The sequence below is a fragment of the Lactuca sativa genome, chromosome 5 (genome assembly GCF_002870075.4).
Source record: "Lactuca sativa cultivar Salinas chromosome 5, Lsat_Salinas_v11, whole genome shotgun sequence".
Lineage (NCBI taxonomy): Eukaryota > Viridiplantae > Streptophyta > Magnoliopsida > Asterales > Asteraceae > Lactuca > Lactuca sativa.
Window position 1 is genome coordinate 216,645,640 of NC_056627.2, and position 27,384 is coordinate 216,673,023.

Consider the following 27,384-nt stretch of genomic DNA (forward strand, 5'->3'; position numbering starts at 1 on the left):
ATCATTGTCAAGATTTAGTGGTTAGCAACTATTAGTGATTGACGGACTAAAGCGCCAAGAGGAGTAGCTCATTGCCGAGGTATTAGTTGGAGCTTCTATCGGGTGGTCTTTAGGACGAAAGTGTGGAGTCATTCACACATTAGTGGCTTTCGGTTTCATTGGGATTCAGGAAGTGATCGTATGGTTCTTAGAAGTGTATGATGAGTCGCGTCTAGCTAGCAAGGGAACACTAGTGGGAAAGAGTCGGTTGTCATCGGATAAATCATTGGGAAGTGAGAAGGATTGAGAATCCTCCAATTTTCATGTATTATGAAGGCTTAGTTGAATCTAAGTGGGGGGGCAGTGTTAGCCCAAATTATATTCATTTTTAAACTAACAAAACACGATAAATGAACGTGTATGTTACAAATACCTCTTCTTTTTGAGGATTTCGTCCCCAAAATCACAATGATTTAAACAAATGGGGATATTTCGCTTTTATCTCATTCTTGTTTTCCCAAGTATAATTTGGGCCTCGATGATGTCTCCGTCTGACCATCTGTTTGGGGATAATAAGTTGTGCTTAGAGTGACACGAGATCCCAATTCACATTGGATACTTACCCAAGAATGAGAAGTTAAGCTACTATCATGATCAAAAGTAATCTTTAGCGACACACCATGTCTCGCAATAGTTTCATCCAAGTACACTTGTGCGTATTTCTCCATTGGAGCTATTTCACGCATGGAAAGAAAATGTGCACTCGTAGTCAGCCGGTCAAAAGTTACCCAAATGCTATCATTCTGTCTAGCAGTCTTTGTCAATTGGAGCAACACTAGACATAAAGTTAGTTCATAATTCTATTTGTCTATCCGGGGGAAGTCTAGGCAAATCATCGTGGAAAACATCAGGATATTCATTAACAACTGGAACATCATTTACAGTTTTCTTCCACTCTTTTGAGATATCAACTTTATAGGCTAGATAAGTAGAATACCCCTTCGATATCAGTTTATGAATTTTTAGGAAAGATTATTTTTAAGATTTTAAGTCTTTGTTTACAGAAGACATAAAATAGAATCCTTCCCTTCGATCGGGATGCATACCATCTTTTCATAACACAAAAGTTTTGTGTGGTTCTTTGACAAACAATTCATGCCAAGAAAATTTTCAAAGTTGGGCAAGGAGATAGGAATCAGATTAGCAAGAAAACTATAACCTTCAATTTCTATGAGACAATCTCTATAGACTTTATCAGCAAGTAATGATACACTTCTCGTGGTATCTACATGAAATAATTGGGCGAATGTATAACAAGCAATTTGAAAAGAATGCACAATTTCATCAGACACAAAAGAATCTGAAGCATCAGAATAATATAAGATGTGAGCAGGTCTAGAGTTGACGAGAAATGAACCATTCACAACATTTGGGTCCTCGTGTGCCTCCTCTATGGTAATCTGAAATGTACGGCCTTTAACTAAACAATTGTCAAACTCTTCAAACTTCTTAATTGATGGTGGTGCTTAAGTCTGCACACACTTTTCATTCTCTATTGGGCCTTCGGTCCTAATCGCCAAGTTAAAAACTCAATTCCAATTGTAGACTCCTACTCCTTCTTAAATTTGGTTTATAGACTCAACCCAAGATAAGGTCTTCACTTGGATATACATATATTACCATTTATCAAGTATCATTCATGACAATGATCAATGAAGTGATCTTGAACGAGTCACTCCAATACTTACTCTCTAGTAAGTATCTATGAAACTAGTTATAATGCTTTGTCAACCATCCCATTTCATATTAGTCTTATTTCATTATTGTTCCCATAATAATAACTGACTATGGTGTTTTAAAGTGAATAAATTTACTCAAGGATTAAACATGTTAATAAAGAACACAACAAATATTTAATGAAAATATCATATGCCATATATATATATATATATATATATATCATAATCATTACAATAGGTGATGTTACATAATGTTCCAATATTCAATACTAATGCATAGAATAAATCCAATCACTAGAATAGCAAAGTCCTATTCCTCAAGCATGTCCTTAAAATTTTGCTTGAGGAAGAGGCTTCGTGAAAGGGTCTGCCAAATTTTTATCAGTGTGAACTTTGCAAATACTTAGTTCACCTTCTTCGACTTTATACCATATGAAGTTGAATATGTAACTAATATGCCAGGTCTTCTTGTGTGCTCGGGGTCCTTTATCCAAAGCAATAGCACCCTCATTGTCACAGAAAGCGTCTAGGGTGTCGTGAATGGTACATACTCCCCCTAGATCCCTAATGAATTTCTTCATCCAAGCAACCTCTTGTGCAGCTTCAAAAGGAGCAATGTATTCTGACTCTATAGTGGATTGTGCAACAACACTTTGCTTGGAGATTTTCCAAGACATCACACCCCTATTGATAATGAACACATATCCTGATTGTGATTTGCAATCAACTCGATTAGTTGTGAAAGAAGCATCAGTGTAGCACTTTACACTTACGCTATCTTCCACGCCTCCATATATGAGGAACAAATCCTTAGTTCTTCATAAGTACTTTAGAATGTTCTTCACAACTTTCCAATGACTCTCCCCTAGAATATGTTGGAACTTGCTTACCATACTCATAACATAAGAAAGATCAGGTCTTGTACAATTCATGGCATACATGATGGATCCAATTGCAGAAGCATATGGAATATCTTACATCTTGTCTAGCTCAGTCTTTGTGCTAGGACATTGAGATGAACTTAGTATACTTCCATGTGCCATGGGTACAAATCCTCTCTTAGATTTTTCCATATTGAATCGTTTCAATACTTTCTCAATATATGTACCTTGGGTTAGACCTATTAATTGTTTTGATCTATCTCTATAGATTTTGATTCCAAGAATGTATTGTGCCTCACCTAGGTCCTTCATTAAGAAACACTTTCCAAGCCAAGTCTTTACACCGTGTAAAGTTGGAATGTGGTTTCCCAAGATTAATATGTCATCCACATATAGGACGAAGAATGTCACCGGTCTCCCACTAGTTTTCATGTAAACACAAGATTCATATTCATTTCTAATAAAACCATACTTTGTGATTTCATCAATAAAACGATGATTCCAGTTACGAGATGCTTGGTTTTTACCATAAATGCATCTCTTGATCTTACACACTTTATTAGGATGCTTTTGGTCGACAAAACGTTTGAAATGATCCAGGTAGACATCTTCTTCCAAGTGTACATTTAGAAAAGCGATTTTGACATCCATCTGTCATATCTCATAGTCATAACATCCAGCTATGGCAAGTAGTATTCTAATTGATTTAATCATAGAGACTGGTGAAAAGGTTTCATCATAATCAACCCCATAAGTTTTGGTGAATCATTTAGCAACAAATCTTTCTTTGAATGTGTGTAAGTTGCCATCCATGTCAGTCTTTTTCTTGAAGACCCACTTACTTCCAATAGTCTTGCTATTGGGAGGAAGATCAACCAAGTCCCAGACTTGATTTTCTCACATGGATTGCATCTCAGCGTCCATGGCTTCAAGCCATTTCGCAAATTCGGGATCTGTCATTGCATACCAGTAGCTGACTGGCTTATCAGCATTCGTCATTGCAAAGCACTTGTCAATGAGAAATCCATATCTCTCAGGTTCATGACGAGTTCTACCGGATCTGTGAATGTCTTGTGTTTCAGTAGGTTGAAGGACAATGATCTCTTCATCTTCAACAACCTCTTATTCAGTACTAGTGTCAACTGAAGATGCATCGCGTTGAGGTTCTTGATCTTCTTCAAGTTCCACACGCCTCCCACTAGCCTCACCAATTAGAAACTTGCTTTCTAAGAATTTAGCTTTTCGTGAAATAAAGATCTTATTCTCACTATGGATGTAGAATTAATATCCTAAAAGCTCTTTAGGATATCCTACAAATATACATTTGGTAGATCTAGGCTCAAGTTTGTTGGAAATCTCTTGTCTAATATAAGCTTCACATCCCTAAACTTTCATATAAGATAGGGATGGAGGTTTTCCATACCACATCTCATAAGGTGTCTTCTCTACCTTCTTAGTTGGTGCCATATTCAAGATACGGGTTGCGGTAAGTAAAGCATAACTCCAAAATGATAAAGGAAGTGTACTTCGACTCATCATAGATCGAACCATATCAAGTAAGGTCTGATTTCTCCTTTCAAAAACACCATTAAGTTGTGGTGTTCTAGGTGGAGTGAGTTGTGAGATAATCCCACATCTCCTTAGATGGTCTTGGACTTCTTGGCTCAAGTACTCGGCTCCTCTATCCGAACGAAGGATTTTGATTGTTTAGTTGATTTAATTTTCAACTTCACTCTAAAACAATTTAAACTTTTCAAATGATTCATGTTTATGTTACATCAAATAAACATAACCAAAACGACTGAAGTCGTCAGCGAAGGTGATATAATATTCTCACCATATCTAGACATTGTTTTGAAAGGTCGACATACATTGGTGTGTATTGATAGGAATTGAGAACTACATCATTCCTATGATATATATGCAAAACCTAAAGTTTTGGATCTAGTTTGTCTAATGAACATGCAATAATCATATAAAGCCATAAACCCTAGATCTAGCATACATATATCGAAATTAACATGTAAGAATAGATCTAGATGAATACCTCTTATAGAATGTCTTGAATCTCGTGTACTTGGAGCTTAGAGTTAAAAATGTCACTCCTCTAATGGTTTACAAACACCACAAGCAAGAGGATGATATCGGAAAGAGGATAGGCACACCAAAACCGTCCATGATCTCTACCAGAAGACTTAGCCACGTTTTTGGGATCCCTGGGGGTCTATTTATACTTATGTGGGATGCTAGGGTTTCAGGAGAAATCCTAATTTTCTGCTTAGGCCTTAAGCAACCAATGGAACCTTTCTAGAAGGCCCTTGGACGAAAATCATATGAGCTTCCCATAGATTTCGTCCAACTCCCTTCCCTTTAGGAATCCATAGCCCACAATGCAATGATTTTATAATTACAATATTAGCCCCTAAAGTCTAATTAATCTCTTTTAGTCACATAATTAATTTCTTAATTAACTGTTGTCCAATATTAATTAAACTCTATGATTTCTCTATTAATATATTATTCATATAATATATTAATAAACCATAATTAACCTCTTTCTTCATAAATCATACTATCTAGTTGCTTTGATGAAGGCAACCCAAAAGGACCATGCACAACCGGTTCAAATACTTACTAAATATAGTTACGGGCTTAGACACTAATCCAACAATCTCCCACTTGGATAAGTCTAGTAACTATAAATGCAAGTATTATCCTATTAGCAATCGTATCTCTCAAAGACGTTGTCGAACTTTGATTTTATCAGTAACCTGTCCTTTAGATAAGGGATTATATATTCCTTCATTCAAGATATGTATGAACTGAGACATGGATTTTAATCATACTCTCTGTTCACATGTTGTTTCCGATTTCCAATTTATGACGACTGACAACAAACTACAGTTGAACACATCAACTTAGTCCCGGCTTGGCCAAGCGCTTAGAGTGTCATCACTAAATCATCGAGGGGCCCACATATATCGCTTTCATCCCACTTTAAGTAAAAGGAACGGAAAAACTTCGACTCAATGCTCGCTTGTACTCACTCACCGAATCACACACAATAATACGTTTTATAACACCAAGTTACTGGAGCGTTTACATATTATCAATGTGCAACCGACTTGTAGAATACAAATCACACATCTCGGTTTCAAGAATATAAGATATTATTGTCTCACCAATCACTCATGATAAAATCCATGAAGCGATCCAAGTAAGCATGGGTTTAATCTAATACTCTAATCTTATAGTAGCACTCATGAACTCTGCAACAAACTTGGGCTATGTCTAAACGCTTTAGTCAATCTACAGACGGATTCCTGACAGTGTTCAATCATACCTACTTCCAAAGTATGAGGGACTATGGAGGGTTTGAATAATCTTATTATTTAGGATGTCAAAACATGCAAGAATAGATCTAGATGAATACCTCTTATAGAATGTCTTGAATCTCGTGTACTTGGAGCTTAGAGTCAAAAATGTCACTCCTCTAATGGTTTACAAACACCACAAGCAAGAGGATGATATTGGAAAGAGGATAGGAGCACCAAAACCGTCCAAGATCTCTCCCAGAAGACTTAGCCACATTTTTGGGATCTCTGGGGGTCTATTTATACTTGTGTGGGCTGTTTGGGTTTTAGGAGAAATCCTAATTTTCTGCTTAGGCCTTAAGCAACCAATGGAACCTTTCTAGAAGGCCCTTGGACGAAACTCATATGAGCTTCCCATAGATTTCGTCCAACTCCCTTCCCTTTAGGAATCCATAGCCCACAATGCAATTATCTTAAAATTACAATATTAGCCCCTAAAGTCTAATTAATCTCTTTTAGCCACATAATTAATTTCTTAATTAATTATTGTCCAATATTAATTAAACTCTATGATTTCTCTATTAATATATTATTCATATAATATATTAATAAACCATAATTAACCTCTTTCTTCATAAATCATACTATCTAGTTGCTTTGATGAAGGCAACCCAAAAGGACCATGCACAACCGGTTCAAATACTTACTAAATATAGTTACGGGCTTAGACACTAATCCAACAATCTCCCACTTGGATAAGTCTAGTAACTATAAATGCATGTATTATCCGATTAGCAATCGTAGCTCTCAAAGACGCTGCCGAACTTTGATTTTATTAGTAACCTGTCCTTTAGATAAGGGATCATATATTCCTCCATTCAAGATATCGTATGAACTGAGACATGGATTTTAATCATACTCTCTGTTCACATGTTGTTTCCTGTTTTCTGATTTATGACGACTGACAACAAACTACAGTTGAACACATCAACTTAGTCCTGGCTTGGCCAAGCGCTTAGAGTGTAATCACTAAATCATCGAGGGGCCCACATATATCGCTTTCATCCCACTTTGAGTAAAAAGAACGAATAAACTTCGACTCAATGCTCGTTTGTACTCACTCACCGAATCACACACAATAATACGTTTTATAACACCAAGTTACTGTAGCCTTTACATATTATCAATGTGCAACCGACTTGTAGAATACAAATCACACATCTCGGTTTCAAGAATATAAGATATTATTGTCTCACAAATCACTCGTGATAAAATCCATGAAGCGATCCAAGTAAGCGTGGGTTTAATCTAATACTCTAATCTTATAGCAGCACTCATGAACTCTGCAACAAACTTAGGCTATGTCTAAATGCTTTAGTCAATCTACAAACGGATTCCTAACAGTGTTCAATCATACCTACTTCCAAAGTAAGAGCGACTGTGGAGGGTTTGAATAATCTTATTATTTACGAATTCAAAACATGCAAAATGAAACACATGAATAATGCTAATCATATATGGCCCCAAACTTTTAAGTATAAATAAAACAGCTTTTATTTAATCACCATATTGATTACTCATTATTTGTTGTTTCGGTTAATCAACTTCATACTTGAATCATAACAAAAGTTGTCCCATGCTCTTAGCATGCACACTATGTTTTCCTATGGTCCCAACTTTGTGAAATAGAATAAATGAACACGTTTCCAATGATGCTCATTTCACAGTTCCTAATCCTAATCAATTAGTGTAAGAATACAAAAATTTTGTCACTACTAGAGTATGTTAGATTCTAACATTTTATCCAACGGTCCTTTCATAATATCACTACGCCAAAGTCACCAAGACTTTGCCAATGAAATTACAAAGTACTCTATTGGAGATTGTTACAAGACAATTCCATAGTCATGAAGTCTCACATTCAAAGTGCACTCCTTTGAACATCCTTCTTGCATAGAAGTTTCTAATCTAGACATAGATTCTTAACGTCCAACTCCCAACAAGGAAACATTTCCATATTTGCCATATGACAACTCATTCTAAATAGAATCTTTTCTAATCATAATAATTCCCATATGGTCCATCTATGACTATACTTCCAATTGTCCGCAAGCAACCAATCATTGGCAAACCTTAGATTGTCCTTAACAATTGTTTAATTATTTTAGTCAAATCCGGTTCTATTCCCTTTTTCCCTTTAAATGCCCTAGGCATCTAAAAAATTTTAGAACGATCGAATATTAAAGCATATGCATTCGATCCTATACCCGAAGCGTATGGGATACGATTCATAATGAAAAATGTGATACTTTATCAGCTTCTTGCTATAATATGGTCATAATGTTCCTATTTGTCGTGTTCTCAAAATTCGAACTATGAAGAGGGATGTCGTAATCATAATCAAACTTTGAGAATGCAATTAATAAATATATTCTTGACTAAATTCAATTAAAATTTCTCGATCTAAGCTTTTAGATTGCGAAACAAAACATTCTCTCCCTTAATTATAGCAAAACAACTTTTCAACCCCTGCAACATTGCAAAGTGAAACCCTTTTGATTTCTATAATTAATATTGCTAACTTGCAACACTTAAAATAATAATCATGCTCCCACTAACATGATAATTATCTCCATATCAGCATAACATTTATGCTCCCACTAGCTTTGACACATATTCAGAAAACAATTGGACTTCTAGAAGACAATACTTATTGACTTCCAAAGTTCATATTTCCAATGCAATGTGCTTCGATAAGCCTTTATCTAAGCTTCTCAAACTCGCACACCTTTCCTTAGATAGCTCACATGTGTGTCTAAACTAATTCAGAACTTATATTACTAAGTCCTATATGTTCGGACTAATCACCAAATCTCACAATTCAAACTATGAAGAGGGATGTCATAATCATAATCGAATTTGAAAAAGAAATTTACATAATCCCTATCCCCTTAAAATCTCTCTTAGTGAAATTGTTTCCTCATAATCATTTTCATGAAGTAGAGAAACCTTATGACACTTAGATTTTATTGTGCATGTGTTCCTATCCATGCGAATTTGTCATAACCATAATCTAAGATAATGTTTTTTACAAATCCAAACTCTTATGGACAAAACTTGTTCATTCTTAATTTCTTTCCATCAAGGGTCCCACCACTGCTTCCAACTTATTTAGCAACTTACCCATGCCAGCCAATGTACTTTCATTGAACAAGGTGATTGCCCTTATGCAGTCAATTGAGAACTCATAGAACTCATATGCACAAGTAACTTTACTGGAATTGCACAGAAACAAGAATATGTCAACACGATAGGTTACAATCCTCAAGTCGTGTGCTTGTGTTTAATAGGTTTACTCTTGATTAGTTCTAGAAACTTTTCAAGATCTTTAGACTCCCACTAACCTGTCGACATATTAGATTATCTTATCAAGAAACATTTCTTGACAAAAACAAATATCCAAGGGTTAGTGTGTGTCTATATCAAGACAAAACTACACACAATTTGGTACTAGTTGGTCTTTGTTTTATTCAGGACATCACAACTTACCAAAATGTGCAAGTGTAAGAACATTCCTACTAAAGATTATTTCACTCAAGTCAAAATCTTGGAGTATGACTCTAAGACTTGATTTTGGAACGAAGTACGATACATCTTATTGATTTAACCACTACAACAATTCTCGATTCCTCTTCTTAGCCAAACTAGTGCACTAAGGTGTCCTTAGAGGATGAATTGTAATATGTTTCCTACGATAACTAAGACGATCATAAAAAACACGATACAAAAGTACACTCCCTTCTTCTTAGATTGGAGAAACTTTTAATCTTTCTGCCTTCATTTATTCAACTTATTCGTTCTGCCACTCATTGAAACTTTTCAATGACTCAGAATTACACTTAATCTTGTAAGTATAACAACATTTACTAAACTTTTAGTAAATCATGACGAATAATGTTATTATTATTATTAATGGTGGACTTGACTAGTGTACAACATTGTGTGCTAGTTCCTTTAGTCCTTCACTTGACTCACATACTTATGTGAACAAGAAATTAGTCTTAATTACCTAAGTACCTAGATTTCCATACATCACACAATACAAGTTGTATGATTCCAAGTTTCTGTCCAATTGAAACTTGGGCGATTGGAATCTTTCTTTACTTAGAAATTTATGACACTACCATAAATAACATAACTAAGAATCACATCCATTTCAACATTACTAATAATAGAAATACACAAACATCAATTTTTTCTTAAATTCTATGCAAGGATAAATAAATAAGATAAAATCAAAATTTATTTTATTGCGGAAAAATTTGTCCTAACAACGCAACTCAAATGAAAAACTATGCTACTACATTTCTTAGCAATCTACTCTATAGCACAACTTAAAATCCGATCTTCGAATCCATGCGATCGAAATCCATTTCTTCACGATCAGATTCAACACGCTTCTTCCTTTAAGCTTCCTCTCTTTTCTTTGATCCTTCAAAAAATGTAATCTATCACATGATGTATCAAGAATCAAAAAATAGGAACTTATAGAGTTAGTTAATGGATTTTACCAGAAGTAGAGCCATACGTCCTGACTCTCCCATCTTTTAAATCTCTCAGGTAGAAAGGGCAGCTTCGTCTCCAGTGCCCCTTCTCTTGGCAATAAAAGCAAATTGACTCTTTTGGAATAGCACACGGAACTACTTCAGACTTTGCCTTTCTCTTATGATCAAACTTTTCGACCATGGCATGCCTTTCATTGCAATTGCCTATGTCCATGGGGGTTTGGAAGGCAGATCCACCTATCAACTTTGCTTCTCCAATGGGCCAAGTCATTGCTGATTCAGCAGTAACAAGCAAATAGGTGAGATCAATGAGGGTCACGTCGTGGTCTATCATATAGTACTCTATTACGAACTCACTATATGAGTCAGGAAGCGATTGAAGAACCTAGTCAACAGCCAACTTCTCACAGAAAATGACTCCCAACATCCTTAACCTATCAATGTGTGACTTCATCTCTAATACGTGTGCACATACTGACTTTCCTTCATCGTGTTTTCTTACCAAAAGGGCTTGATTGAGCTTGAACTTTTCAGGCCTTTGATCTTGTGGGTTAGGGAGAACAATAGTAGGAGGTGGAGGAAGTGAAGCATGATCTCTCGTTCCTCGATCGAATCGTGGAATATCATCTTCATGTGGAAAGCTTGTTCCAATGGATTTGAGAAGACCATAGTTGTCATATTTTGACATCTACAAAATGGGAGAAAATTAAAGTTAGTCGATTGATTGATTGAGTCCTTAATAAAACACCCAAATGATATATATTAAGGCTAGGACCCAACACAATACTCTACACCTTGGAAGAGGGATGTTGTAATGCAAATTGCAGAACATTTGAAGGTAAGTGAATGACGATTCACTAATTTTCCACCATGAAAAAATATAGATTAAGTTTTAAATGTATTGAAAAACTCCTAGATCCTTTGAGATTCATTGAACTTTTCAATGGCATGTTTAAATATCAATATGCCCCTCGATTTGTGACTGGGATGACGAGGATCACAAAACAGAGTGTGAATAACCAAGCAAACTTACATGGTGCCCCCAAAGTTACAGGCACCTATTTGATGTGTCGGTTAACCACACACGCTCCACCGAACTATGACAAATATTAAGTCATTCTTCGCTACCTTTGCTTAGAACCCATTTAGTGTGTCGGTTAACCACACACGCTCCACTAACGTCTTAGCAAGGGTATAAAGTGTAATTTCATGGAATTGCATCAAATTCACTTTTGTGTAAATTAACTAAGATTTGGGAATTTTGTAAAACATTTAGTTACTTTATAATTCATTAAACTTTTAAAGGAAAGGGTTTCCCCTATCCTACCCGTTCGGCTAACGACCCTCCACCAATCAAGGAAGCGGTGGTTGAGAGTGGACACCCATTAAATGACCATTTTATAGGCCATAACCTTATACCCCTTCATAGATCGGCTTCGTGAATGAGGCCTACTAATAGTAAGACTAGCATTTAAGTTATACATATAAAATATTAGACCTTTTAATTTTATATATAGTATAACGGTGTATTTTACACTGTTAAAATACTATGTGGTCTAATTTAATAAATTACACTTTTAATTTAATTAAATGTAAACCATATCACTATGGATTTATTAACTTTATTTTAATTATACACTTAATTAATTTAACAAAACCATAAGGGTGCAATTTGAACTTTTTCAAAAATTAGGGTTTTAGAATTTAACATTTTAAAATCAAACTTTTAATTAAAATTTAAATTCCAAAACTTGAGGGAAGGTTTTGAAACCTTTCAAAACAATTAGTTTTAACTATTTAAATTTCAAAACTACAACTATTAAGTTCAAATTTAAACTATAAACTTAAGGGTGTAAATTGAAACTTTTCAAACTTACTAGGTTAAATATTTACTTATAATAATCCTATATTATCCATATTTAACCAAATCCATACCTTTTTATAAGGATAATCATTCCAAACATAAAAAATCGATTTTAGGCAATAAAAACGAGTTTTGGTAATTATCCTAATCAGAAATTGGCCAGAAAATTGAAAATCGCGGCAACAGACCCTCCAACTCGTCGACTTCTTTGAGAAACTTGGCGAGTTTATCAGACAATCAGCAAAAAATTTTGATTATCTGATCTCTGGCAGTTCATAGTTGCGTCAATTCATCATACAAACAGCCTAGGCTCTAATACCACTTATGGGAATTGAGCACTGCATCATTCCTATGGTGTACATCCAAACCCTAAACCTTTGGATCTAGTTTGTCTAATGAACATGCAATAATCATCCAAAGCCATAAACCCTAGATCTAGCATATGTATATCGATATTAACATGTAAAAATAGATCTAGATGAATACCTCTTATAGAATGGCTTGAATCTCGTGTCCTTAGAGCTTAGAGTCACAAATGTCACTCCGCTAATGGTTTACAAACACCACAACTAAGAGGATGATATTGGAAAGAGGAGAGGAGCACCAAAACCGTTCAAGATCTCTACCAGAAGACTTAACCACGTTTTCGGGATCCCTAAGGGTATATTTATACTTGTGTGGGCTGCTAGGGTTTCTGAAGAAACCCTAATTCTCTACTTAGGCCTTAAGCAATCCGTGGAACCTTTCTAGAAGGCCCTTGGACGAAAATCATACGGGCTTCCCATAGATTTCGTCCAACTCCCTTCCCTTTAGGAATCCATAGTCCACATGGCAATTATCTTATAATTACAATATTAGTCCCTAAAGTCTTTATGCATTTTGGTAGGTTGTTTGCTAGTTTATGGCCAAGTAGTGAGTTTACGGTCGTAAACCCAGTGTCCGGCCCAAGTCCACTATATATAAGGGTTATGTAGGTCATTAATAGTTGTTGATGCCACAATAGTTCACGGTCACATGATCAAGTTGTACCAGACGTTTTATGCAATATAAGCGTGTGCAAGCCTGTTTCAATTTTGTTTCTTCTTTGTTTCTTATTCTATTTGATTGTGTGAGTGCTTGATCATTGGTAAAGATCCATTTTCAGGAACCTACAATTGGTATCAGAGCAGAACCGGTGTCAAAGCATCATTCAATTGAGTTTTCAGCCATTTAAACTCATATTCTTTAGTGTTCGAGATTAGGGTTTGGTGTTTTCATAGCAAAGGGGGTCAAATTTGCATCAAAATTGCGTTTACTGATATTTTTGGGAGTTTACTGCCAAAAGATTACGACCATAAACCTTGTTTACAGCCGTAAACTCAAGCACATTCAAGAGGCATAAATTGTGTTCTTAAACCGTAATCAGTGCATTTTAAATCACCGTAAACTACCTGACCGTAAACACCCCAACCGTAAACACCCGACCGTAAACACAGTTTACGGCCGTAAACTACTGACCGTAAACTCAATTTTGACATTTTTTATTTTTTTTAATTTTTAAGTTTTTAAATCAGAACAAATGGATTCTCAAAGTCAAACACATCATCATGAGCTGGATTCTGTCATGGGCACCGCTACATGCATTCCAAGACTGTTGTCTGCAGATGGTTTTCTTGAATGGAAATATTATATAGAAAAGTACATTAAAATGAAGGACTTCAAGATTTGGAGAAGCATCATCTAGAATCTCTTCAGAATAACCACAATGTTGCAGGGCAAGTAGTTGACAAAGCTGTTGAAAATTACACATATGAAGATTTTGAGAAAGTGGAAGAGCATGAAAGGTCTTTGGCCACTCTATCCATGGCTATATCTCCTGATATAGCTCAAGGTTTCAGAGAGTATACTTCAGCAAAAGCTTTGTGGGAAGCTTTGATTGAGGTATATGAAGGTAATGAGGACATGAAGGAAAGCCGCCAAGATATGTTGCGACAAAGGTTTAACATGTTCAACTACATTCCTGGAGAAACTCTAGAGGGACAACTGCAGCGATTCACAACTCTCACCACCGAGATGACTATAGCCGGGATCTTCTTGACAAATTCTGAAATAAATAAAAAGCTACTGAATGCTCTCCTAAAGTCATGGGACATGAATGTGGCTATCATCAAGAAGACCAAGGATCTAAATCTCCTTACTCTTGCTGAAATGATGGCGATCATCAAGTCTTGTGATATTGATGATAAACAGCGGGAGATAAATCATGTAAATTCATATTCAACTACAAACCTTGGGATTTCATCTCATAATACTCTTTCATCTCTCACCTTTCCCTTTCCAGGTCAACCTTTTGCTGCTCAGCAAGCTCAGAATCAATCCTTTTCCACTTCATCAGCTAGTTCACTTCCTGCTACATCATCCATGCCTTTTTCTCAGAACCAATCGTTTGTTGCTTCTCAAGTTGCTCCTTACTCAAATGTGGCTTCTTCATCAAATGCTAAGGAGTGTGATGAAAATTTTGCTCTCACCACAGGACTTGTTAATTGCTACAATTCTCTTGTAGATGGAGATCTTCCACCACAATTGTCATTTGTTGATCTGGATCAGATTCATCCAGAAGATGTGGAAGAAATGGATATTACATTGTAAATTGCCATGGCAGTGTTCAGGGCGAAGCAGTATGCGAAGAAGACAGGGAAAAATAACTGGGGGATGAGCGCTGATAAAAAGATAGGGTTTAGCAAAGGGAGGTTGCGTTGTTTCCACTGTCACGAGCCGGATCATTTTGCTCGTGAGAGCCCGAATCCGGATAGAAGATTAAACAGTGACCGGACAATGGTTGCAGTGGGAAACAATCGGGGAGGTGCTCAGGTCAATAGTGAGAAGGCTATGGTTGCTCAGTCATTTGACTGGGAGGACCAGATTCAGGCCTTGAACTTTTCAAAACCTGAAAATGCTCACCTGGCCCACGTTAAAGATGAAGCCTCCGTGGAGAGTGTTGCAGCTGAAGAAAAGATAATGGAGCTTCAGTTTGCGTCGATGGTATCTTCTACTTCTGAACCAAAGAAAAAAGAGGTAAGTTTGCCTTCTTGCTCTCAATCTTGTATTTATTATGTTAAAATTCTTCGTGAGGAAATAAAATCATTACGTAGAGAAGTAGAGGACCTTAGATATGAAGGCTATCAACTTAGAAAAGGAAAATAAACCCTTAAAGGCCGAATTAGAGACAAAAATAAAGGACTTTAGGAGACTTCAGGAAGACTATAGTAATAAATGTGAGAACTATGATTATATCAAGAGACAAAATGTTGAGTTGATTGTTGAGCTTGATACATAAAAGAATAAATTTGATACAGCAAACTTTGATTTTAAAAAATATGTTGTATCAAGTGAGGTAGTTGCCAACATGATTGACCATTTCCTACAGTTTAAACAAAACCAGAAAAGGGGTTTGGGATACGATAAAGTGCCTCCTCCTTTCAATCACGATTATCAGTATCGCCCTGTCTCTGATGAGGAGATTGCCAATGAATCTTTCATAGTTTATGGCAAGCCAACATGTTTTGTTTCTGGAGGATTTATTAATGTTGAAAATACTAACGTTTCTACTTCCCCTGTAGACAATCATTAAATCAGTCAAAGCACGAAGTTGAAGGATCTGTTTCTGAAAATAAAACTGAGTCTGAACCTGAAGTTTTAGTTTTAAATAAAGACTTTATTTTTCCTAATGTTTAAAATGACAATGTTTTTTGTGATTTGTCTGTAACTGCTTATACTGGTTTGAATTCTTTTGAAGTGTTTGATGAGATGTTTGATAATTCTGATGCTTATAATGATGCTAATAAAAACTCACCATTTCCACAAGTCACTCCATCTCTTATGCCCTCACTTATCTCACAACCTGCTTCTTGTTCATGTTCATGTGAGAAAAGTAAGGGTGTCGGTATGCAAAATAAATCTGAAAAAGGTAGTACAGGATTTAATAATAACAAACAGATTTGTTTTAATTGTGGTATTGGTGGTCATATAGCTAGGAATTATCTAAATAGAGTGTTTTTACATTATACGTCACAAAGAAGAGAGAACGAATTTAGAGGAAGGTCTTTAACTAGAAAGTCTTCTAGAGCTCATTCTCGGAATGATGATTGGAAAGATGATCGTAGTAGAAAAAGGGCAGTTTTTCAAAATAATAAAAAGGTTTTTCGTAACAAAGTCCCAAACAGTTTTCCAAAACCAAACACGGCTCCACCAAGATCGGTTTCGTCAAGGAGCAGCTCTGGTCTTCCACCACTTCTGGTAGAAAATCTAAGTGCTCAATGCAAACTAATAAGAAACCTATTTCAAAACCATTGGAGACAGTTAGGAAACCTAATTACCAATGGATGCCCAAAATAAACTCCAATTTGTCATCAACATCCTCTGAAAAGTTAGAAAGTAAAGATAAATCTTAAAAAGTGAAGCGTCAACCCGGGAAAGTGATGACTTGGGTTCCCAAATCTGAATGATCCCACACATTTTGCAGAGACAGTTGCGGGGGAATGTCGTCAGACCTTGGTTCGTCGACAGTGACTGCTCCCGGCACATGACAGGAGATATCTCGCAACTGAACAACATTCAATCTTTTAATGGGGGATATGTTTCCTTTGCGGGTGGAGAAGGTGGCAAGATCACTCAGAAAGGAATCGTTACAAATGCAGTGTTAAGTTTCGAGAATGTCAACTTTGCTCCCGAGTTAAAGCATAGTTTGTTGAGTGTGTCTCAGATATGCGACAAAGGCTATTCTACACATTTCACTGAAAAGGGATATATGATTCTCAAGCCAGACATTGTCATCCCGGAAGAATGGATTCTTGTCAAATCTAAGAAGGATGGAAATGCTTCCATTATTGATATGAATAGCAACCTTCCCGAACAAGTTACTTGCCTTTTTTCCAAGGTCTCGGAATAAAATGCAATGTTGTGGCACCGAAGACTCGGTCATGCTAACGCCAAAAACCTAAATCGTCTTGCAAAGAATGAGATGGTTCGTGGTTTACCTGTCTTAGATTTTATAACATTTGACAAGTGTGTGTCATATGCCCAGGGTAAACATCATAGAAAACCACACTTGCCAAAACAGGTTAACTCAATCAGTCAGGTGCTCTAATTATTACATATGGACTTGTTCGGTCTAGTCAACGTCCTAAGCATCAACAGAAGTTCATACTGTCTGGTTGTGATTGATGACTTCTCTCGTTTTACGTGGGTTTCTTCTTATCCAACAAAGCTGGGGTTGCAAATCTGATAAAGAAGTTCGTAGTGCTGATTGTGAACAAAACCAATAATCGGGTGAAGGCGCTTCATACCGACAACGGAACAGAGTTCAAGAATTCTATTCTAGATCATTTTTGCGCAGAAAAGGGGATTATGCGTCAATACAGATCCGCTCACACACCTCAACAAAATGGTGTTGCTAAAAGGAGAAATAGAACTTTAAAAGACATTGCAAGGACGATGATGTGTGACTCCAGGTTACCAGTCTTCTTTTGGGCCGAGGCGATTAACACTGCTTGCTATGTTCAGAATCATGTGCTGATCAACAAAGCTCAGATGAAGACACCGTATGAGATTCTATATGGTCACAAGCCATCAGTTAGTCATTTTCGTGTATTTGGCTGCCCTGGCACCCTTCTTCACCTAAATTCCAACCCAAATTTTAATGCCAAAGCCGATGATTGTTACTTTGTAGGGTATGCTGCACGCACCGCATATAGCGTCTACAATAAGAAGACGAAGTAGATTGTGGAATCCTATGACGTGTGCTCATTGGAGGAGAATGAAACGGATGCTCGAGTGGGTCCGGGTTAGTTATTTGATTACACATCGCTCTTCAAGTCTATAAATGTGTCTTCGGATAGTTCATCTGGGTCTTTCTCTGGTTTGAAGAATGTTTCTGAAGACGAAGACAACGAAGTTGTCTACAGACCCCCAACGGTATCCTCTTCACCATTTGAGGGGGAGTCCTCTGCTTCACCTGAGGAAGAGTCCTTTGTACCACCTGATAGTCCAAAATCTCCAGTTCAGAATGATACTCCTGATGCTGAGGCTACACCGCTCACTCCTGTTGAAAGAGAGTTCATGTCTAGAGATGCTTCCACTGTCACTTCAACTTTTATGGAACTACTCTTTCCTGAAGACATTTCTAATGACTTTGTAGCAGAGTCATCTGGTATGCAACAATCAGCAAATGAAGGAGGTGTCAATATTCACAATCTTCCCATCTCGCTTAATGACATCAGCCAGGAGATACCTTCAAGAATTCAATGCGATCATCCGATCGAGAACATCATTGGTCAGCTGAGCGATGGAGTTAAAACCAGAAGTCAGAGTGGAAATGTCAATACATTTCTCTATTCTTGCTTTATCTCTCAAATAGAGCCCAAGAATGTTGAAATGGCTCTGAATGAGCCCAGCTGGGTAGATGCTATGCATGAAGAGTTGAATCAGTTTGAAAAACTCGGGGTTTGAAAATTGGTTGAGGTAGCAAAGGGCAAAAATTCTCTTGACACACGTTGTGTCTATCGAAACAAGCAGGATGATTCAGGGGTTATAGTGCGAAATAAAGCTAGATTGGTGGTTCGCGGGTTTCGACAACTCGAGGGTCTTGATTACACTGAGGTTTATGCTCCAGTAGCTCGCTTGGAGGCTATTCGTATCTTTCTTGCATATGCCTCCTACATGAACTTTATTGTTTATAAAAAGGACGTCAAGACAGCCTTCTTGTATGGTAAGGTGAAGGAAGAAATCTACATTGATCAGCCCCCTAGGTTCGTTAACTCGAAGTTTTCTAATCATGTCTACAAGTTGGACAAGGAATTGTATGGGTTACATCAAGCTCCTCGAGCATGATATGCGACCCTTACAAAGCACTTGCTTGAGCATGGATACTCTCGTGGCACTATTGATCGAACTTTGTTTATCAAGCATGTTGGTAATGATCAAATTCTGGTTCAAATCTACGTGGACAACATTATCTTCGGGTCTACCAGTCCGCAGCTATGCAAGGAGTTTGAAGGCGTTGTGAAAAAGCGGTACGAGATGAGTTCTTTAGTAGAAATGACCATGTTTCTGGGGCTTCAGGTCAAAAAAAATTCAACCAGAATCCTGCTACATCAAGCCAAGTATATGGAGGATATTCTTGAGAAGTTTGGGTTTCAAGACGCTAAACATGCATTAACGTCGATGGCCGAAAGACCTTTGCTGACTCCAGATGCTGATGGCGAATCCGTAGATCAGACACACTACAAATCGATGATCGGATCGTTGATGTATCTTACTGCAAGCCGTCCAGACATCATGTTTGCAGTTTGTCAATGCGCACGTTATCAGGCTAATCCTAAATTTTCACATCTTATTTCTGTCAAAAGAATTTTTCGGTATATCAAAGGAAGCCCAAAATTGGGTCTTTGGTATCCGAAAAATTCCGAATTTAATTTATATGCTTTTGCTGACAGTAATTATGGAGGCTGTGAGCTTGACATCAAATCTACTTCAGGAGGGTGTCAATATCTTGGAGATCGGTTGGTGTCGTGGCAGTGCATGAAGCAACGCACCGTCTCAACTTCAATAGCTGAAGCAGAATATGTTGTTGCATCTGCTTGTTGCTCTAAAGTTATCTGGATCCAACATCAGCTGTTGGATTACGGTTTGGATTATCTAGAAACCCCCATTTACTGTGATAATGAGGCCACGATTCAAATTGCTAAAATTCCAGTCCAACATTCCAAAACCAAGCACATTGATATTAAAATTCATTTTATCAGAGACTGTTTTGAACGTTCACTCATTCGGCTGGAACAGGTTCCCACTGCTAATAATGTGGCGGATCTGTTCACCCAGCCTTTTAACAAAGCTCGATTCGATGTGCTTGTGGGATTTTTGAAAATGATTCGCTTTAAGGATTAATTTATTTTTCTATTTTTTACTTATTTTAAGTTATTTTTATTTTTATTTTTCTTAATTCTTATTTTCAATTTTATTTTTGGTTAGCTTAGTTTAAATTTGCGCATTTTAGTGATTTAATTCTCACCCATGCACAAATTTAGGGGGAGAAATAAACAAAAACCAAAAAAAAAATCAGAAAATCAAAAATATGATGTTGATAGTCTTGCTTGTAGGTGATGTGTTGGGAAGTGATATTATCATGTGATAACAGGCAATCTGAATCTGCGTAACATATCAAAATTAAATTGTTTTCGCTCTGTGTTCTATGCGCTGGTAGGCACGAAAGATTCTAAATGGACTTGACTAGGAAGATTTGAATCTGCGTAACGTACCAAAATTAAACTGTCTTCGCTCTGTGTTCGATGCGCTGGTAGGCATGAAAGATTCTAAATGGACTTGACTAGGAAGATTTGAACTTAAGGAATTCAAGGACTTAACAAATCTTAAACTAGTTAAGATCTGTTTAGTCTGACAATACGACGCTCGGATAGGTTGAGAAGGGAGATATACATGGGAATCTACTGGTCACATTAAAAGAACTCGTATCTAGAACTGTGGATTAACTCTTCCTCGATATGCGGATTTTGTCCTTAATTCCGGTATTGATAGGGTGACTGGGAAATTCCGATAAATTAGGTCTGTAGAAGCTTATTTTCTTTCTTTCTATATGTTAGTCATATGTTGCCTCTGTTACGTGATCGAGAGATCCGACCTGGACTGTAACATATGCAATTCTATCTCTCTGCATCTTCTCTCTATGCAATTCTTTTCTATCTGTTAGCCATATATTGTCTCCTTTGCGTGACTTACAATCCGACCTGGTACACAGTATATATGCATCATTCATTTTCTCAATCCCTCTAAAACTTCAGTTAGTCATATGTTTCATCCTCTGCGTGATTGGAAGATATCCAACCTGAGTGTATAACATATACATTCTAAATCTATCTTCTCTCTTAATAATTGTCTGCTCACCCAATGTAAGGAGTATTCTGGAAGTTCTTGATTACTAAAGCATATCAAGAAGCAGGAAACATGTTCTAGTACAATTAAAATTGAACACTTACAGATTGTCTGTAGATCTCGTTGCTCAATTTAGGTGGACAACAATATCCCTGGTCATCGTCAGATAAATGGTTCCTAGGAAATTTATTTAAGAATATAGAATCAAAAGGATCTTGTCATCATTAGCTTGTCCAAATTTTATCACAATTTTTTGTGTTTAAGTGAACCACAATACCGACGATCGATCAGACATAGACATGAAGGTAAAGGTACCGATAAGTAGACCAAGGCTGTCTAACAACTATGATCCCTAACTCACAAAATTATATTCAGTGTTTGTTTAGATAAGTTTATTTTATTTTATTTTAATTTTAATTTTAATTTTAATTTTTGTTTCACTTTAATTTTATTTGGTAATTATCAAAATTTTAGAAATTTTAAATTTTGAAAATTATTTTATTTTAATTTTATTTTGTTTTATTTTATTTTATCGTTAATTTTATTTTTGTCTATGTTAATTTTAATTTTTGTTGTTAAAAGTTGTCAAAGTTTTTTTTATTTTTATTTTTATTTTTACTTTTATTTTTATTTTTTAAACTTTAGAAATTTTATTTTGTTTTTATTTTATTTTAATTTTTTAAAATCCTCAAAAGTTTTATTTTTAAAAATTATTTGAAATATTGGATTTTACCTTACACTCTGTGGACATGTAACATCCGGATTTCCAGGTATTATATTTTATCATTTTATTTTTGAGAAAAAGAGAGGGTCTCGACGACTTGAGTCGTAGACTCGTCGAGTAGCACCGCGACTGCTAACTGGATTAATGAACGGACTCGACGAATCAGAAAGGGTGGACTTGGCGAGTCCGCGCTGTGGATTAAAACCTTAATTCTCGGGGTTTGTGCCCTATTTAAAGGCCTTTATGACCTCCATTTGCGGCTACTAGTCCAGAGAGAGATACCCTAGCAATTGTGAGCAAGTTGTGAGAGAGTTTGAGCTTTTTTTTTATCATATTTGGTGTGATTTTCCAAAGGACGAAGTGTTCCAGCAAAGGGAGGTCAAGAGGATTGCATTTCAGTGGCTTTCCAGCTTGGATCTACAACTTTGAGGTAGAAAACCGATCCATTTTTCTGTTTTGTGTGAGTTCCTTGAATTTTAGGGTTTTCTATACCCTTTATTGGCTTGATTTGATGCTTGTGTTGTCCCATTGAGTGATGAACTCTGGATCTGGACCTTTTGAGGTCCAAAGAGCCTTAGCCAACCTACTTTATGTGGTTTCATGGAGGAAATGAACTTAGGTTGCCCTTTTAGTAGTTATTTCACCAAAGGAAGCTTTGGGGTTGCTGCATGTGTACCAAGATTCGACCTTTACGTGATTATTATGCTTGGGAAGGTCAGATCTATGGATTAGAGAAACATATCTGACCTCAAAAGGTCATTTGAGTTTGATCATGCAGGCAACTCGCCGAGTCATAAGTGGACTCGACGAGTTGAGTCGGGGTTACCCCGCGATTCGTGTCAGGAGGAACCCGTCGAGTGGTAGGATGACTCGATGAGCCAAGAGAGGTTAGAAGGACTCAGAGGACCCGCTTGGACTCGCCGAGTCGCCCGAGTGCACTCAACGAGTCGGGTCAAAGGTTGACCGTTGACTTTTGTTGACTTTTAGGGTTTAGTCAGTGTTTGGCTTATGAGCCATTAGAGGGGTAGAATGGTCTTTTACCCTTCTTGAAGAACTTATAGTGAGGGGTTAGCCTAGCCTTTAGAAGTTGTATTAATTAGGGTAATTATTTATGTGAATAGGCGGAGGCTAGTGCAGTATTTCAGAGTTCGAGGTTTATCGAGTTACCTGAGGTGTGTCTTCACACTATACTTTACCTAGAGTGGTAATTAGAGTTATATGATAGAGTATATTGTATGCCATGTGTTATCTATGTGATTATGTGCTATATGTGATTTGGAGATTACAGAGTTAGGGACGAATGGTCCACACAGTAGGACCAGAGGGTCCATAGATCTATGGAACTGGAGGGTCCCACTGAGACATTTTGACTAGAGGGTTGTATAGAGTTATAGCCTCAAGTGGCTAATATATGTTGTATGTGGTATTTTAGGGAACTCACTAAGCAGTTATGCTTACAGTGTCTAGTGTTATGTGTTTCAGGTACCAGTGAGGATCGCCAGAAGGCGCCGGCATGATCAGTACACACACGATGAGTTTTTTTACATTATGATCGTGGGATGTGTTATTGGACTGATATGTGAAACGATGAGATTTTATAATGTTTATGAATGAAAATATGATTTTAAAAATGTTGAAAATTGTTTGAAAATTTTCGGTGTTACAGGACAGCAGGTAAAAAGGTCAAGGGTATATAAGAGAGTTTACAGCCAGAAACTCTCTCACTTTTCAGCTTCCGGACGCAAATTATCTCCATTTCTCTCTCATCTTCAAAAAAAAATTCGTTTTTCCTTGAAATTGCTCCGATCACCTCAGAGGTAGTAAGATTTCGACCATGGATATGTATTTGCTTCATGAAATCATTGAGTTTTGAGCCTAAAATTGATGAAAATGGGTATGTCGGAGCTTACGGCCCAAGCTTACGGCCAAGGAGCTTACGGCTGTAAACTCCGTTTGCGGCCCTGAGCTTACGGCCATGGGTTTACGGCCGTAAACTCCAAGTTGACCGTAAACTCCTGGTTGACCTTGAACTCAAATTTTGGACAAAATAATTAAATTTTGGGCTAAATTTAAATCAATTGATATATTATTTGCACAAATATCTTTCTTTTCTTACTTGGTATGTTTTAGTGCAGATCAAATGGCCAGCTTAAAATTCGTAGACATGCACAACCTGGCGATTGTGCTAGCAGACCCTCCAGTTGCACATGGAGAATTCACGTCAATGATTCAGGGACTGAAAGAATGCTGCCTGGCCTCCGCAATCACCATGAACATTGTGGTCTATGAGAACATCATAAGGGAGTTCTGGCAGACTGCCAAGATGAAAAGAGATGATGATGGAGTAGTGATTGTGGATGCAATCGTTAAAGGATGCAAGGTTGTGATCAATGAGCAGTTCATTAGAGAAACATTACTGATCAAGACTTACCTAGTTTTCCCACTGAGATCGGATTTAAGATGATCAGAAGATTCTGAAGAAGATGGGGTACGAAGGCGACTCTCATCCTATAGTGAAGAAGCTTCTACCACCTTATTGGAGATTCCTAGCTCATGTGTTCGTGAGCTGCATCTCCAGTAGGAGGTCTAGTGTGGATAAAATATCTCTGAGAAACACTAGAGCTATTGTTTCTCTTTCTGCAGGGATTGGCTTCAACTTTTCGAGGTTTATCCTGGACGAGTTTGTGGTCAACATCAATGTTATCACACAGGATACCTTCTTGATGTATCTCAGGTTCATTCAACTATTCATCAACAGACAATTTCCTGATATGGTCAAGGAGGGAGATACATTTGATATAAAGTCCTTAGTCCCTCACACTGTTGGGCTCATCAAGCAAAATCGCAAGGGAAAAGTCGTCTTTCAAGGACTATATCCGCTTGTAAAATTCGGAAGATTTGCTGAGCCAAATGAGGCGTCCGAGTCTCATGGATCCTCTGACAAAATATCTTCGGATCCTACTTCATCAGAAAAGGTGATCTCGGAAGGAGATGTGATCATTGTGTCAGATCAGGAAGGAGAAGAGACAGTTGCTCCCAATGTTTCTGTAGCTGAGGAGCATGAGCTGCAATCAGTCCAAGTCGAAAGTGACTACAATGAAGGGTCTTCTAAGAATGCGACTAAGACTGATCAGTATGAAGACCTTGATCTTACAGGCTTTGATAAAGATGAGATTCCGAACAACTTTGGAAGTAACGAAGATTTTTTGTCAAATGTCAATCTCAACACACTACTTGACAATATCATTGATGTTGCTCATCCAGCAACAAAGATTAGGGACTCTGATGACGTTCTCGAGTCAACACCTGTTACTATCGGTCAAGTGCTTCATACGACAACTCCAATGGTGACAGTGTCAGGGATTCCTCCCCTTGATGTTGTTTCACCTACAACTGAACCACATCGGAGTGATGATTCAACAATCCAAACCATACAACCTCCGTCAAAGAGAAGAAGACGTGATCCTAGATATGGTCTTCTGGATTCTGACTTATCTCAAGGCCTGCCAATTACCCCAACAACTACCCCTGCCATCATCTCAATAGAATCTTTTAGTGGAGGTCCAAGCACCACCTTTGAGGTTGCTGGCTCCACTACTCAAGCAAGATTTTCTTCTCCTAGGGCAGATCTTGATGATGCCTCTGTACGGCTAGCCATGCATCTAGCCCAGGAACAAACATCAAAACCTTCTTCTAGAGCTAAAGGAATTTCTTTTAGAGAAGGTCATTCAGGAGAAGATGCTTCAGTCATTGATGAGCTTCAAAAGAGAGTAAATGTGCTTGATCAAAAGAATATAGAGCTCAGTATTCAAGTTAATGATGTTTTGAGCGAGAATGTAAATCTAAAGATTCAAGTTTCTGATCTTCCAAAGGATAAAGCTTTAAAGACCAAGCAGATTTATCACTTACAGAAGCACTTTAATCTTCTCAATTCAAGTTACTTTGATTTGAAGAAGAAGTTAGAGGAGGAACTTGGTGACAAGTTCAAGACATTCGTTGATGAGTCAAGGATTAATCTGCACATCCAGGCTCATCCCATTGTGACATCTACTCCGACATCACATATTGTTGATAGGTTTGAAAAAGAGCCAGCTCAAGCTCCAAGTGTTGTGGCCTTAAAACGTGCCAAACTGGCCAAATCTGTTGAAAAAGGTCAATACTTGTTTAAAAGGAGCTCATATCAGAATGCTCCTGCGGATCAGCCTACTATCACCTTCACATGTCTTGAAGAGAATCGTTTTACATATATATATATATATATATATATATATATATATATATATATATATATATATATGGTGATAGGTCATGGATTGTTTCATGTGGATTTCACGACACTCTGAACATGTGGATCGTGAAACGGAAGAGTGGTAAAACTGAACTATATAAAGATGATCATGATTTCAACTCCTGGACTAGGGTTGATCTTTCAAAGCTGTCAAAGGCCCCTTTTCCCAATGTCTCTAAAAATCACCAGGCTACACAGTTCAAGAATTTCTTGGAAGATCAAGTCCACAAGGGTTTTCCTTCCATGAAGACTGTAGAGTCAATCATTATGATATACCCAAGTGTAATTGATCCTAAAACTAATCAACCTCTTCGAGCTGTCATGTGGCCAGCTACTAAACAAGTGAAGCAGATTCCTATTCTTCAGGATCATCCAGATGGATCTTTGCGAACCATGGAGTACTGGGTGTTTGATGAAACCACATCATCTGCTGTCATCAAGCTTGAGAAGGGATGCATTCGCTTGTACGATAAACGACATATGTTTCAGTTTGGAAAATGGGATATACATTAGCTAAGCCATCATCAGATTAAAGTTGCAGAAGACATCTTTGAGCCAACTGCCAAAGATTTTAGTGCTATGGTTGTGGAGATCATTGATAAAAGGATTTGGAATGGAGTGATGGGGAAGTCAGATGTGCTGGTGGTCGACAAAGACTGAGCTCAATCTAGCACCAAACCAAGGGGGAGAATGAAGGTTCTAGTTAATGGTTTGGTCTAGGATTTCATTGTAATAAGTTCTTTTGAGTCTTTATATAGTTTTGGTAGGTTGTTTGCTAGGTTACGGCCAAGTAGTAAGTTTATGGGCGTAAACCCAGTGTTCGGCCCAAGTCCACTACATATAGGGGTTATGTAGGTCATTAATAGTTGTTGATGCCACAATAGTTCACAATCACAGGAGCAAGCTGTACCAGACATTTTATGCAATATAAGCATGTGCAAGCTTGTTTCAATTCAGTTTCTTCTTTGTTTCTCATTCTATTTGATTGTGTGATTGCTTGATCATTGGTAAAGATCCGTTTTCAGGACCTTACATAATCTCTTTTAGCCACATAATTAATTTCTTAATTAATTCTTTTCCAATATTAATTAAACTCTATGATTTC